The sequence below is a fragment of the Micromys minutus genome (genome assembly GCF_963924665.1).
Source record: "Micromys minutus genome assembly, chromosome: 1".
In the NCBI taxonomy this organism is placed as follows: Eukaryota; Metazoa; Chordata; class Mammalia; order Rodentia; family Muridae; genus Micromys; species Micromys minutus.
The window spans coordinates 245143928-245158311 of record NC_137969.1 but is presented as its reverse complement, the minus strand read 5'-3'; the positions used below and the strand labels follow the sequence as shown (position 1 = coordinate 245158311).

Below are 14384 nucleotides of genomic sequence, written 5' to 3'. Positions count from 1 at the left end.
CTTTCTTCCAGCTCAAGCTCCAGAGGACAGGGGTGGAAGAACCTGCCCATCTGAATGTACTGATGGAAGGGAGGTGATTTGTAAAAGCTGGAGTGGATCGGACCAGGGGTAGGACCAGAACAAATGCTGGCGTGTCCCCATGTCCCACACTAAGCTTCATCCAATAGGCATGAAAACATTTAATCCTCAAAACAGAGGGAGAGGAAGGTATTATCATTAGCCCTACTTCTCAGCCAGGGAAGCTGAGGCATGGGAAGATAATCACCACTCTTTATGATTGCCAACAATAAGCAGTAGACTCCTGTTCCTGGAAGACTGTGGTGGAGCCTAGCTAACCTTCCTATGTGGGTCTGGTGTAAAATGAAGATCCAGCGTGATAGTTTTCTGTGGCTGTTGGGATATGGCTTTGGGTGCCAAATCCATGAAAAGCTGCAAGCAAGAAGACCTGAGTTCAGTCCCCAGCATCTATGTATGAGGTGTGTTCAGGGCTCCAGCTTTGGAGAGGTGGAAAGAGATGGTTATCTGTTGTCTACTCAATATAGCTCCAGACTCAGTGAAAGACTCTGTCTCAAAAAATAAGATGGTGAAGCCTGACAGTGGTGGCCCATGCCTTTGATCCCAGCACTCTGAAGGCAGAGACAGGTAGATCTCTGTGAGTTCAAGGTCAGTTTGGTCAACAGAGTGAGTTCCAGGCCAGCCAGGGAAACACAGAGAAATGCTGTGTTGGAAACAAAACAAAGCAATAAATTAGATGAAATCAATTAAGGAAGACACCCATTGCCAGCTTCTGGTTTCCACATGCAAGGACACATTCATGCACATATACTAGAGCACATATTGCATATACACGAACATGTATACAGACAGATTCATGTGCACAGAAAAGAAGAAAAGCAAAGAAACCACCAGTCTCCGTGATGTGGGGAAAGAACTGTGGTTGAGTTTGAACCCAGAGGAGCTTCTGAGGAGTCGATGCTATTTTACTTTTGAACCAGATGGTGAGTGGATGGGGTGGTCATGCATGCTGCTTGGCATGTACAGCTTACATGGGTTTTGAAAGAGGACCTCCCTAAATAGTACTGCATGAACTTGAACTCAGAATCCTTCATCCTCAGCTGAATAGAGGCATATCTCACCGTGCTCTAGCTACTGGTGGATGTTTAAATTATAGCTCTCATGTTAATGAGCGTAAAGAGCTCATTCTGGAATCATTTTGAATAACCATGGTCTGGCGATATCGATTTAGGTTACCCTAAATTCTACCTTCCAAGGTAGAAGCGGTTCCACAGGGTTTTTACAGCTTTACAGAAAAAGAAAATCATAAATCAAGGCAAGTTTAAATCCATTGTTGTGTATTCTGGAGAGATAGCTAGGAAGAAATGGAGAGAGTCTGTAGGCCTATGATGCTACCTGATGCCAGGCTTAGCTCTTGGATCAGCAGAAGCTGGTGTTCTGCTACGTTAATCACTTCTAAGAGTTGTTTATTATTATTATTATTATTATTATTATTATTATTATTATTATTATTATTATTATTACAAAGTGTTAGTTCAGATATAGAGTGGAGTAAGGCATGGCTGTTTCAGAAGCTAATACTAAACCAAGATAAAGTAATTAGCCTCTGAACCTACAGAATCCCAATTTCTCTACTGAAATAATTTCAGTTGGTCCATCAGCCTCTGCAGACACAGACCCTTCCCACAATTCCAGGTGGTCCATCAGTCTCTGCAGACACAGGCCCCTCCCACAATTCCAGTTGGCTCATCAGCCTCTGCAGACACAGACCCTAGACCCCTTTCATGAGTTTTGTTCACATCCAGACACAGCTTCTTTTCAGGAATGTTCACTCTTATAACAATCCTACTTTATACTCTCTGCTGTGTTCTTTTTATATTCTACAACACATACTACAACACACAAACAGACCTTGGGAATTTGGTGTCGAGAGCCTCTCAAGAAGAGGAAAGCATTCACGGATTGTCTCTAGGCAGGATGAACTTGGTACATTTGAATTTCAGTTAAGAAGCCAATTTGTCTGGGCTAGGTGAAGACCAGCAGTCAGGGCGTGGTGAGAGAAAGTCAGAAAGGTAGGTCACAGGCGCCACAGGAAGTCATGTGGCCTGGGCAGATAAATGATCTGTAAAATTTGGTTGTTGAAAAATGTGATTCTGGGACTTCAGAGATGGTTCTACTGATAAAGATACCTGATTTAGATCCCAAGGACCCACAGGGTGGAAGGAGAGAACCAACTCCTTCAAGTTGTTCCCTGATAGCCACACACCTGGCAAAGCACCTATACACATAGAATAACATAAATGTAATTAAGACTTTTAAAAGTGTGACTCTGAGGCAGACTGTCAGCCTACCACACACAAGGCCTTAGTGACACAAACGATAAACACTCCAACCCCTGCATTGAATTTAAAGATGGCAGATGGTTTGCTTATGAATGAAGAAAGATCAGGACAATTACTAAGCAGCTCGGATGAGTCTCCATCTCCCACTAATGTTAAAAAGTTACTTTCTGGGCTGGAGAGATGGCTCAGTGGTTCAGAGCACTGACTGCTCTTCCAGAGGTCCTGAGTTCAATTCCCAGCAACCACATGGTGGCTCACAACCATCTGTAATGGGATCGACGACCTCTCCTTATGTATTTGAAGACAGGGACAGCATACTTCTATGCATTAAATAAATAAATAAATAATTTAAAAAAAAAAAAAAAAGTTACTTTCTGTTTCCATGTGGGAGACAGGCATGTCTGATAGGCAAACACTGGGACCAGGATCCAAACCCAGATGAGTCTAAGATGGGGACCCACGTTCACTTGCTCAGGTGACAAGATTCACTTATTCTCTCTCTCACTGATTTCGAGTTCTGTTTTTTTGTTTTTGTTTTTTTAACTTTCGAGACAAGGTCTCTCTGTAACCCTGCCTTGGAACTCACAATGCAGACCAGGCTAGCATGAGAGAGATCTGCTTGCCTCTGCCTCCTGAGTGCTGGGATTGAAGGTGTGAACTCCTACATCCGGCTTTCACCTTAACATTTAAAGCAAGTCATTTTGCTTACCTGCAAAAGGGAGTTAGAATCCACAAACAGCTACTGCTTCTCTTTGGTCACAGTTTGGGAAGCTTTGGGAAAGAGCCGCCTCTAAATTCCTTTCGGGCTGTCAACAGAATGGGTTGTAGGGGTGACAAGCTATTCCCATGGCGGTGGAGTTAGCGGATGCCCCCAGCTCCTCAAGCCTCCCGAATAGGCTTAGTGGCCCCTTCACCTGCAAACCTTTCTGCCACTGGCCACTAAAATCTCTCCACCTTTCGGGTGTTTACTGTCCTGCTGATCCCCCTTTGTCACTGAACACTGAGCAGCAGCCTGGACGTTTGTTTATGTTCAGAGGTTCTCACCTAATGGGGAGAACTATTGGAGGGCTCCAAGAATACAGCCTGCCACTAAGTTAAGGAAATGCTTAATCACTAATAGAATGCTGCTCCGCAAACGACCTGCTTTTCCGGCAGAAGTTACCACTGAGCTGAATCCCCAGCCTTACGACACTAATTTTTCACTTTTCACTTAGATTTTTTTTGAGATAAAGTTTCATGTAGATCAGGCTGCCTTTATTATGCATCCTTCAGCCTCCATCCCCTAAGCACCTGGATTATAGGCATAGGAAGCTATGCCTGTCTGTTTAATTCAATTAATATATTTTTACTGAGCACCTATTATGTGATAAAAGTTACTATTTCAGGTCTGAGGGTTTAGAAAATAAATAGTTGGGCCCTAGGTATCAAGCAATTAAAAGTTTGGCTATCAGCCAGAAAACTAACAAATTTATTCTCCCTCTCTCCCTCCCTCCTTCCCTCCCTCCCTCCCTTCCTTCCTTCCTTTTCCTTCCTGTGCTGGGGATCAAACTCAGGGCTTCATACACCCAAGGCAAGCACTTTTTCAGCTTTCTGTATCTCCAGCCCCTCCCTCCCTTCCTTTTTCTTTTCTTTCTTTCTTTTTTTCTTTTTCTTTTTCTTTTTTTTGAAGATAGGACCTTGTTCTGGGTCGTTCTAGAACTCAAGTTGTTCCTCAAACATGTGGTAATTTGCCTCAGCTTTCCTAGGGCTGGCTTTACAGATATTAGCCACCAATTTAGATACTTAGATGGTAAAACCGGGTAGGAGTCTAGATATGTATTGGTTGTTTTAAGTCAACTGGCTCAAAACAGATGCTCTGAGGAGGGTTTACCCTCATGACCTAGAAAACAACTGTGTGACTGGAAGGGGAAGGACATTTTGAGAACTGACTGCTGGAGCTAGGCCAGTTGTGAAATGCAGGAAATGAGGTCACAAGGAAGGCCTGGGGTCAGAGGACAGGTGTTTTTCGGAGAGGGATGTGAATTGTTTTGTGTCAGAGATCATGATGTGAGGCTTTGGAAATGGTGGTGATGGCAGCAGAAGCATGTGGTGTCACCAGTACCAGCAGCACACATTTAAAATGGGTATAATGGGGAAGGGAGTCTGGGGAGACGGCACAGCAGCTACCAGAGCTTGCCGCTCTTCCAAGAGCAGCTGAGTTCAGTTCCCAGCACCCACATAGGGCACACACACAACTCACTTTCTATAAGGTTCAACGCCCCCTCTGGCTTCCTGGGATAACTTCACACCTCTACATACACATATTTTTAAATCTAAGTGGGAAAAAAAAAGAGGGGAAATTTTTATGTTATATATAACCACCAAAATTTAAAAAAAAAAGGTAAGTAGCATGTGGTTAGAATAGTGATAACAGAATTGGGAGCAAGAGGAGAAAACTCAGGGCTGGAGAGATAGCTTAGTGGTTTGGAGCACTGGCTTCTCTTCCTAAGGACCCAGGTTCAGTTTCCGGTACCCACATGACAGCTTACAAATGTATCTAACTCTGGTTCCAAGGGATCTGACGCCATCATACCCACATACATGCAGGCAAAACACTAGTGCACATGAAACAAAAATAAATAAAATTAGAGCTTGGTGAGCTCTGTGAGTTCAAAACTGGCCTGATCTACATAGTGAGTTCCCAGGACAGCCAGAGCTGCTTGGTGAGACCCTGTCTCAAAAAATACAAATAAATAAATAAAAATGAACAAAACCAGGAGAAAACACGACTAAGTTTCCAGAGTCCCCTTGGGTTGTTGGTCAGACTCAGTTTCATATCTGACAGATGGTCCTCTTAATGGTTGAAAATGTGTTTCCTTTGTAAATGTTTATTGAGTTTCACATTTACAATTATGTGTGTTTTCTCTTTCCTCTTCTTTTCTTTTTTGAGACAAGGGTTTCTCTGTGTACTTTTGGCTGTCCTGGAACTCACTCTGCAGATCAGGTTGGCCTTGAACTCAGAGATTTACCTGCCTCTGCTCCCAAGTGCTGGGATTAAAGGTGCCACATCCAGCATGATTTCTTTCTTTTTTTAATTAAAGATGTGTGCGTGTGTGTGTGTGTGTGTGTGTGTGTGCGTGCGTGTATATATGTGTGGGAGAGAGAGAGAGAGAGAGAGAGAGAGAGAGAGAGAGAGAGAGAGAGAGAGAGAGAGATCTCAGCTGAGTCCAGTTAATGTCTGCATGCACACAGGTATAGGGTTGCTTGGGCAACCTATCAGGGGCTCTAACCCAGAGAGAAACTGACTTAGAGACTATCAGACTAGTAAAGAAAACAGGTTTATCTTGGCCTGTAGTTTGGTTTCTGGTGAAAGCCTTGTGTTATCTTGGGGGCACAGTGGAAGGGAAGAAAAGCTCTTGTGGTAGAGATGAAGCAAGAGAGAGCTGAGGAAGTAAAATTTTTGTGATGGATCTGCTCTCAGGACTACTAACCTTCCCCTACAAGAACCAGCTCATCCCTAGAGGAAAGACACACATTCCCGTATTGCAGATCCTGTAGCCTGCACATCTCTCCAAGGCCGTATGTATAGCTTTCACATTATTGCATTGGGAATTATGGTGCAGCACAGGACCTTTAAGGGACATTCCTACTACAGCAGTCACTTTATGTGTCTTGGGGAGAATTGACTACTGGGGTCTTGAGGGCTCGGGCTAGTGCTTGGCTCTAACATGTACTTAGTAATTGGTTTACACAGCACTAGACTCTGCCCTGCATTTTTCCATTACATATTGTCTTCTCTGTTTGTACTTCTAAAGCAGAAAGCCACTGTTCTTTATAAACTACAGAATTTTTTTTGAAAAATTCAAAATCACATTTATTTAGTGTATGCGAGTGTGCACTACGTCAGAGTTGTCACATTGGAAGTCTGGGGACAACTTGTGGGAGTTTGTACTCTCTTCTTTATCTTGTGGGTTCTGGGTTTTAACTTGGATGGTCATGCAGCAAGTATCTTTACAGCAGAGCCATCTTACTGGCCTTAAAAAATAGTTTTGTCCTTATAAAAAACAAATCGAAGTTCATCTGGTTGACAGTGGTGAAGACTAGGAAGTCCAAGAGCCCTGAGTCAACATCTGATGAGGGCATTGTGCTACCCCACAAGGGGCGGGGGTGGGGGTGAGGGGTGAGTATAAACGCATGCTTTCTTCAGAAACCAACGCGCTCCTCCTAACCAACCCACTGCCTTCCGGACAAGAGCCCTGAACTTTTAAAGACCCCCTATCACAACCCTGTCCCAAGGAAGTTAAAAGCACAGTACTGTGACTGACACTGCTCCGCCACAAATGCAGAACCTGGAGTTCAGTGATTGTCTGAGGTTGCACACAGCAGGAAGTACTAAAGCTGGAATCGAGACCCATGCAGTCTGGACCCTGAGTCTACAGCGTCTAGTGCCAGGTCAGACAGAATGAATGGCTAAAAGTGTGCACGGATGAATGCAGTCTTCTCTCTGAATTGGTGGTCTAAACAGGGTGGTGGTGGTGGTGTGTGTGTGTGTGGTGTGTGTGTGTGTGTGTGTGTGTGCTTCTCTCCTTGTGGGAGGGGTGGTGTGTGTTTGTGTGGTGTGTGTGTGTGTCTGTGTGTGTTTGGTGTGTGTGTGTGCTTCTCTCCTTATGGGAGGGGTGGTGTGTGTGTTTGTGTAGTGTGTGTATGTGTCTGTGTGTGTCTGTGTGTGTGCTTCTCTCCTTGTGGGAGGGGTGATGTGTGTGTGTGTGGTGTGTGTGTGTGTGGTGTGTGTGTGTGGTGTGTGTGTGGTGTGTGTGTGTGGTGTGTGTGTGTGGTGTGTGTGTGTGTGCTTCCCTTCTTGTGGGAGGGGTGGTGCCTGCACCAGGTGACTAGAGACCAGTCAAAACATTCTCTAGAGCACAGGACAGCTTTCCCTAAAACAAAGAATCACACACCCCAAATGTCTATGGTGCTGAGGCAGAGAAGCTGATCTCCACCTAACCCATAGACTTCATACTTTGCCCAGCTGCTGCTGCTGTATCTTTTTTTTTTTTTTTTTTTTTTTGAGACAGGGTCTTTTTATGTACTCCAGACTGTTCTGGAATTTGCTATGGATTAGGCTGGTCTTGAACGTTTAGAGATCCACCTGCTTCTGTGCAATCTCAATCTCTCACTCAATAGCCTACTGTTAGATTGCCTTTCAAAACGTACTGTGACGTGGCCCTCTGTGCTGCTTCTTCTGTGAGCCGGCAGGCTGCCACTCTCTGACATCACCTTTGCACATTTGACCTCACTAACCTCTAACCCTGAGATGGTACCTGGAACCAAACTTAGGACTTTTCTAGCAGGAATTCTGCAGGGACGGTCCCTATGTGTCTGCAGGGAGCCTGGTGCCAGCCTGCTTCTGGGGACTGTGCTGGTGTTTGCCTGAGCCAGTGGTGTTTTCCACTGGTCAATACATATCATCATGGCCGCCATGCATTGAGCAGGCACTAGAGAGACAGGGTTTCATTATGTAGCCCAGGCTGGCCTTGAACTCAAGGTAATCCCCCTGCCTCAGTCTCCTAGGCATTGGGATTTACAGTTGTGTTCAATCACACCAAGCTACTTTGTTTTTCTCACTAGAATTCTGTGTTATGCAGGGTGGGGGTGCACACCTTTAATCTCACCCAGCACTTTGGAGGTAGAGGCAGTTGGGTCTCTCTGAGTTCAAGGTCAGCCTAGTCTACAGAGAAAGTTCTAGAACATCCAGGCTTGAACAGAGAAACCGTGTCTCAGAAAATAAAATAAAAGAATTCTCAAGTTACACCCACTGCCTAAGGGATCACTGAACCTTATGTTTATGGGACAGTTAGCTTCACTCAAGTCTGAGGAAACCTGAGAAGATGGGCGAGTTCAGATAACTTGAAGGCAGAGCTCACCTGTGCTCCCAGGCCTAGGGATATTACCTTGCAGGTCTCCAGGGCTCCCTGGCCATCACCTTAGCAACCCCCAGCAGCTTCTCCCATTGGGTATCTACTAACAGTGCCTTCTCTTCTGGTCCACTCAACTGAGGGAGAGCAAAAGGGCTGTCCCGGCCCTTTGTCTAAACATATCAGGCCATAGGCCATGATTTCCCTCTCATTATTAAGGCCTAACAGTCAAAGTTCACCATTTATTCTGGGTGAAATAGGGAGTGGTCAAGGACACAACTTCTTTATCTTCTACTGGACAGTGACTGCCCAAGGGGAAGAAATAAGATCATATTTATCTCATTCCTTGGCTACATGTGGTACCTAAAGGGGCCTAGTAAATATGTTCAGTGAATGAGCTTCGAATACTCGTGGTGGAAGTCCTGACTTGAATCCCAAAGTCACCTCCAAGCTGTGATTCTGGGTCATGTGGCCGTATGCTAAGGTTACTGACTGGCAAACGTTTCCTTCCAAATGTCCGTCTGTCGTTATCTTCATTTTGCTGCCCTTAAGTTTCTCACAGCTATTCAACTCTCCTTGTTTGCAGAAATGGCCAGAGAAAATGCTAAGCTGGCAGATGTGGCTGTGATCTTATTAACCAAGATAAGGAGCAGGCCTGCTGTGGGTTACCAGAACTAAGACTTGGGGGAAAAAGACTCAGGAATGGGGAAATAGCTCAAAGTGTGACGAACTAGTGTGACCACTAGGGAGAAAGATAAAGCCAGATCTCCCGGATTCACTGGTCAGCAGTCTAGCTCGATCAGTGAGCTCCAGGCCAAATGAGATACCTTGTTTTACAAAACATGGTGGATCTGGGCACACAGAAGTCTGTTGTTAATCCCAATACAGAGAGGCATGAAGATCTCTGAGTTCAAGGTCTGGCTGGTCTATAGATTGTTTCAGGATAGTCAGGGCTGCACAGAGATCCTGTCTCAAAAACAAAAACGAACAAACAAAAAAAGAAAAACAAAAACAAAGCACACAGAGACAAAAACAAAGGGGATGGCTCTTTAGGTTGACCTCTGACCTCTACATTCATATGCATACATATTGTCTTAGTCAGGGTTTCTATTCCTGCACAAACATCATGACCAAGAAGCAAGTTGGGGAGGAAAGGGTTTATTCAGCTTACACTTCCACATTGCTGTTCATCACCAGAGGAAGTCAGGACTAGAACTCAAGCAGGTCAGGAAGCAGGAGCTGATGCAGAGGCCATGGAGGAATGTCACTTAGTGGCTTGCTTCCCATGGCTTGCTCAGCCTGCTTTCTTATAGAACCTAGGTTTAACAGCCCAGTGATGGCACCACCCACAATGGGCTGGGCCCTCCCCCTTGATCACTAGTTGAGAAAATGTCTTACAGCTGGATCTCATGGAGGCTCCTTAACTGAGGCTCCTTTCTCAGTGATAACTCCAGCTTGTGTCAAGTTGACACAAAACCAGCCAGTACACATATACTCAGGCAAGGCTACATAAACTCTGTCACAAGAACTTTATCCAATTCAATTCATTGAGCACCAGTTTATGGCACATGCATACACAGTATTTTATTTCCTCTCCAGCTCACTGTGACACTTAACACTTGGGACAAAACAGGAGATTGGGATTTTAGGATTCAGGAACCCAACTGCTAAGGTTTGGTTCTGCCACTGAAGGTGTCTTGGGAGTCTGAAAAAAATTTAAGCTCCTTGATTTTTGTCAGCTGTCCTGTCTGTAAAGCTGGGGTGACCAGCCATCTCTGAAGGTTGGGGGTGGGGTGGGTGTTGTGATCATAGGCCAAGGCAGACCAACAAAATACAACAGTCCTTGTGGGTGGACTACGGGGGGAGCATCAGTAGGTCCAATGCGCTGACAAGTCTGGAGACTAGTTTGCGCGAATTCTCACTCACTGTCCCTAAAGTCCCCAGACTAGGTGCTGAAGTCTAGCTGATTGAACAGGCACAGCCCCAACCTCAACTACTGGGCTCTAAAACTCCGCCCACAGGGCCCTGAAGCCCCGCCCATGTACTCTGGGATTCGTAGTCTTTCTGACTCGACGGCCTCACTTTCAGCTTCTATTGGTTTCCTTATATGCCACACTCCGAGGCCACACCAATCAGGATGCGCAGGTAGCCCGGGCTCAGGGATCGGTGTTGCCGCAGCTCAATCACAGCTGGGCGGATTCTAGAGGTGGCTGCTCTGAGTCTGCGCGACGCCCCGAATTCCCACGGTTCTGCAGTCACCGCGGCGATCACCCACCCAGGTAATTGGGGACCCCCGGGAGAACCCGAGCCCCCCGAGAGATGACTTACTGGTTTTTGGCTAGGCTTTCCATCCTTTGACCCTTTCTGAGTGATATTTCCCTTTTGAAAGCTCCCAGCCGGAGACTAGTTTGTGTCTCGAGAGTGCTTTGCTGGAACGCCGGGTTTCTCTGGAGGGCGAAACTGAGGCAGGAGGAGTCGGAGGAGTCGGTTCACTGAGGTTTCACAGCCAGGCAGCTCCAGGCAGAGTACCGGGCTTGGTTGTTGATGTTTTTAAGTTGGAGCATTGCGCCCGTAGAGAGGGGCGATTCCAGATCTGAACAAAAATACCCCGACAGGAATACCCCAAATATTCCCGAGAAGAGCTAGTGGGTTTCAGGGAGGCTCACATCCACCTTGAAAGTGAAAGCTAAGCCTGTGTGGTCCCTGGCCTCTTGGGGCTAGCATTATTCTGTGCGAGTCCTGTAGACACTAAGGGCCGAAGGATGGAATGCATGTCACGTGCTCCGTTTTATAGCTGAGAACGAGTGTTCAGGATTTGAGACTCACCTCGTGGTCTGTAGCTACTGGAATATCCTTTACTCGGGGTTTGCAAACCAAATATTTATTGGGCTGTAGGAAGGTAAGCTTTTGTTTGCTTTGAGACAGTCTCAAGCTTGCCATGTAGCCCCAGGTTGGTCTTGAATTTAGTGACCCTTCTGCCTCAGCTTTCTGAAGGCTGGAATTTCAGGACTGGGCCACTGTGATCTTTGCTACGATTTTTGAGATTAATTTATTTTGTTGAGGGTAGAGATGGCCCTTTGTGTCCAGAGACAGCACCCAGCCCTCATTTTTGAGGAGCTAGGACTTGGTATGGAGGGGAGTGGGGTGAAGTTGAAGGGACAGAGATGGGGCAGTGGCTTTGGACCTGGAACTGTGGGGCCAGTTTGGAGTAAGGGATTACACGTGAGGAGTGGCTTGATCCAGTCGGACAGTCACATGTACCTCAAATGCCCTTTAGCGGGGAGGGGAATTTAGGTGTTGTCCTGAATACCCAGTGAGGTGCCTTTAGAATTCTCTTTACCTTACAGGTTTCAAAGGGTAGGAAGTGTTAGAGGAGGCCACACTGAAGACCAGAAGGACACCACAGTAACCCCCAGGGGACTTACAGCAGTGGTAGGAAAGAAGATTCCAGACCAGTTAAGGAAGTAGACTACACCATGCCCAGGATGCTGCTTATTGATGGGGATGCATTCTTAGACGTGTGTGTCAGAAGGCAATGTTGCTGTGTGTGTGTGTGTGTGTGTGTGTGTGTGTCTTTCTCAGGAGCCTGGGTGCTGTAGGGCACTCACTGGAGCTGTTAGATGCATTCAGAGATGCATGAGAAGGTTGAGGCTGTGGCCTGCACAGCGCTTTCTATTTACAGTAACTGGGAGGACTCTGGAACCACTAACAAACCAGTGAAGGGTCATGTCCTGTGCATAATTATGAGGCTGGCAGCACAGTGGCTTGTTGTCACCAGCATAGCCAGGAACACATGGGTAAAGCATTGGGTGACTGCATTGTGACAGCCCCAGTGTTAATAGTGATGGGACATTCTGGGTCTTGGGCTTCTGGGTCCACCATTGTGTATGTGGCGTGGATGCTGTTAACCAAGAAAACCCAAACAAAGCAAAACAAAACACGTGTCACATTCCACTGTGTTTAAGTGAAAACTCTGCTTCTGGAATTTTCCTGTGGCTCTTTTGGACAAATACTCACTGTTGTTCCTGTTGTTGTTGTGATTCTTGTTATTATTTTGAAACAGGGTCTCTACGTAATCCTGGTTGTCCTATAACTCACTGTGTAGACCAGGCTCGACTCAACTCACAGAGATAGGCCTGCCTCAACCTCCTGAGTGCTGGGATTAAAGGTGTGTGCCACATTAGGTCCCCTTGTTATCTTTTTTTTTTTTTCAAAGATTTATTTAGCTTGTGTGTGTGAGTTTACTCTTGCTGTCTTCAGACACACCAGAAGAGGGCATCGGATCCCATCATGGATGGTTGTGAGTCACCATGTGGGAATTGAACTCAGGAGAACCATCAAAACTCTTAACCAGCAGCCATCTCTCCAGCCCCCCACTGTTATATTTATGAGAAAGGCTTTTATTCTCTAGTGCAGACTGACCTTGAGTTTGCAGTGACTCTTTTCCCTCAGCCTGAGAATGCCGGGAGTTTAGATTGTGCCTCAAACTTAACTGTTTTACTATTAGTGTGTGTGAGTGTGCATGTATGTGTGCACTCATGGTCCATGTGTGAAGATGAGAGGACAGCTAGCTCCAGGCTAGCCGGATCTCATAGCTGAATGATTCTCCCATGGCCTTCTCTCTTTGGGTGGATGTGCTGAGATCGAAGATGCTGGTTCAGGTTCTTTTCACTTGGCTTCTGGGAATCAGCTCATCAGACTTTCCTTTAACCACGGGACCATCTCCATGGCCCTGCAGTACTACTTTTTTTTTTTTTTTTTTTAAACCACAGAAAGTTGCTTAGTTGACCAAAGTTCAAATCTCAGTTTATGATGAAGTTGTCAGCATTGAGGATGTTGAAATCTGAATGATTAAATAAACATGTGATGAGGCTCATTTTTTTTACCTCCCCCCCCCAAACCATAGTCAGATACTTATATATCCTTCAGATTTGGGAATGTAAAGTGTGATGCTGTCAGATGAAAAGATGGGAGAAAATGGCATTGCTACTTAGAACAGCGGTTCTCAACCTGTGGGTTTCAACACCCTTGGTGTTTGCATATCAGACATACTGTGCACCAGATAATTGCATTAGAATGTACAACAATAGCAAGGTTACTGTTATGAAGTAGCATAGACGGTCCAGGATCATCACAACATGAGGGACTGTATTAAAGCATCTCAGGTTAGGAAGGCTGAGAGCCACTGCCTTAGAACAAAGTAGCCACTTGCAAAAGGGTGTATTAAAAAATCCAGTGTCCTAGCACAGGAGATCAGAGAGTCTGTGAGTTCAAGGCCATCCTGGTCTACAAAGATTTCCAGGACAGTCGGGGCTAGGTAGAGAGACCCTGTCTCAAAAACAAACAAACAAACACCCTCTCCTACCATGCAGTTCTTGGAAATTCCATAAATATATGTGTATAAAGACAGGTTTGTTGCAGTGTTGGTGACATTGCTTATAGTGGTTAAAAAAAAAAAAAAAAAAAAAAAAAAAAAAACAACTAGAAACAGCCGACCACTCTGAGAGGAAGAAAGTGTCTATGGGATGTCTGTAGATCTATTGAAGAGTATAATGAATTGATTGGAAAGAAATGCTAATTTAGAATATTGTATCCTGGGTGGCTAAGGATGGGACTGCGGGGCGGAGATTCCATCTGTAATGTTTGTGGGTGTTAATGAGGATGAAGATCTAATACTGTTACAAGATATTAACAGCTGATAGTTTAGGCAATCGTGAAGGTGAATGGGCAGAATGGTTATGAGGTTGGCCTCAAACTCACAGAGATCCCCCTGCCTCTGCCTTCCCAGTGCTGGGACTAAAGATGTGAACCTGGCTGTTTTTTAAAAATTCTATAAAGATTTATTTATTTTATTTACATGAGTATACTGTAGCCATCTTCAGACACACCAGAAGAGGGCATCGGATCCCATCACAGATGGTTGTGAGCCACCATGTGGTTGCTGGGAATTGAACTCAGGACCTTTGGAAGAACAGTCAGTGCTCCTAACTGCTAAGCCACCTCTCCAGCCCCTTAGTTTTTCATTTTATACTTTTCAAGACAGAGTCTCACTATGTAGCTCTGACTGTCTAGGAACTCACTATGTAGAACAGGCCGGTCTTGAACTCACAGAGGTCTGTCTGCCTGCCTCCAGAGT

General features: G+C 45.5%; 1 protein-coding gene across 3 annotated transcripts in view; it reads left to right on the top strand.

Moving 5' to 3' along the window:
* The first annotated feature begins 5861 nt into the window (after positions 1–5861).
* Positions 5862–14384, top strand: part of LGMN (legumain) — a 36460-nt gene continuing 27937 nt past the window's right edge. Inside the window, exon 1 of one of the 3 annotated variants that reach the window (XM_080941145.1) lies at positions 5862–5915. The gene's annotated coding sequence lies outside the window, so the exon portion shown is untranslated. Of the gene's footprint in view, positions 5916–6664; positions 6789–10406; positions 10528–14384 lie in introns of those variants that run through there. The other 2 variants (XM_080941144.1, XM_080941143.1) reach the window with 2 other exon arrangements.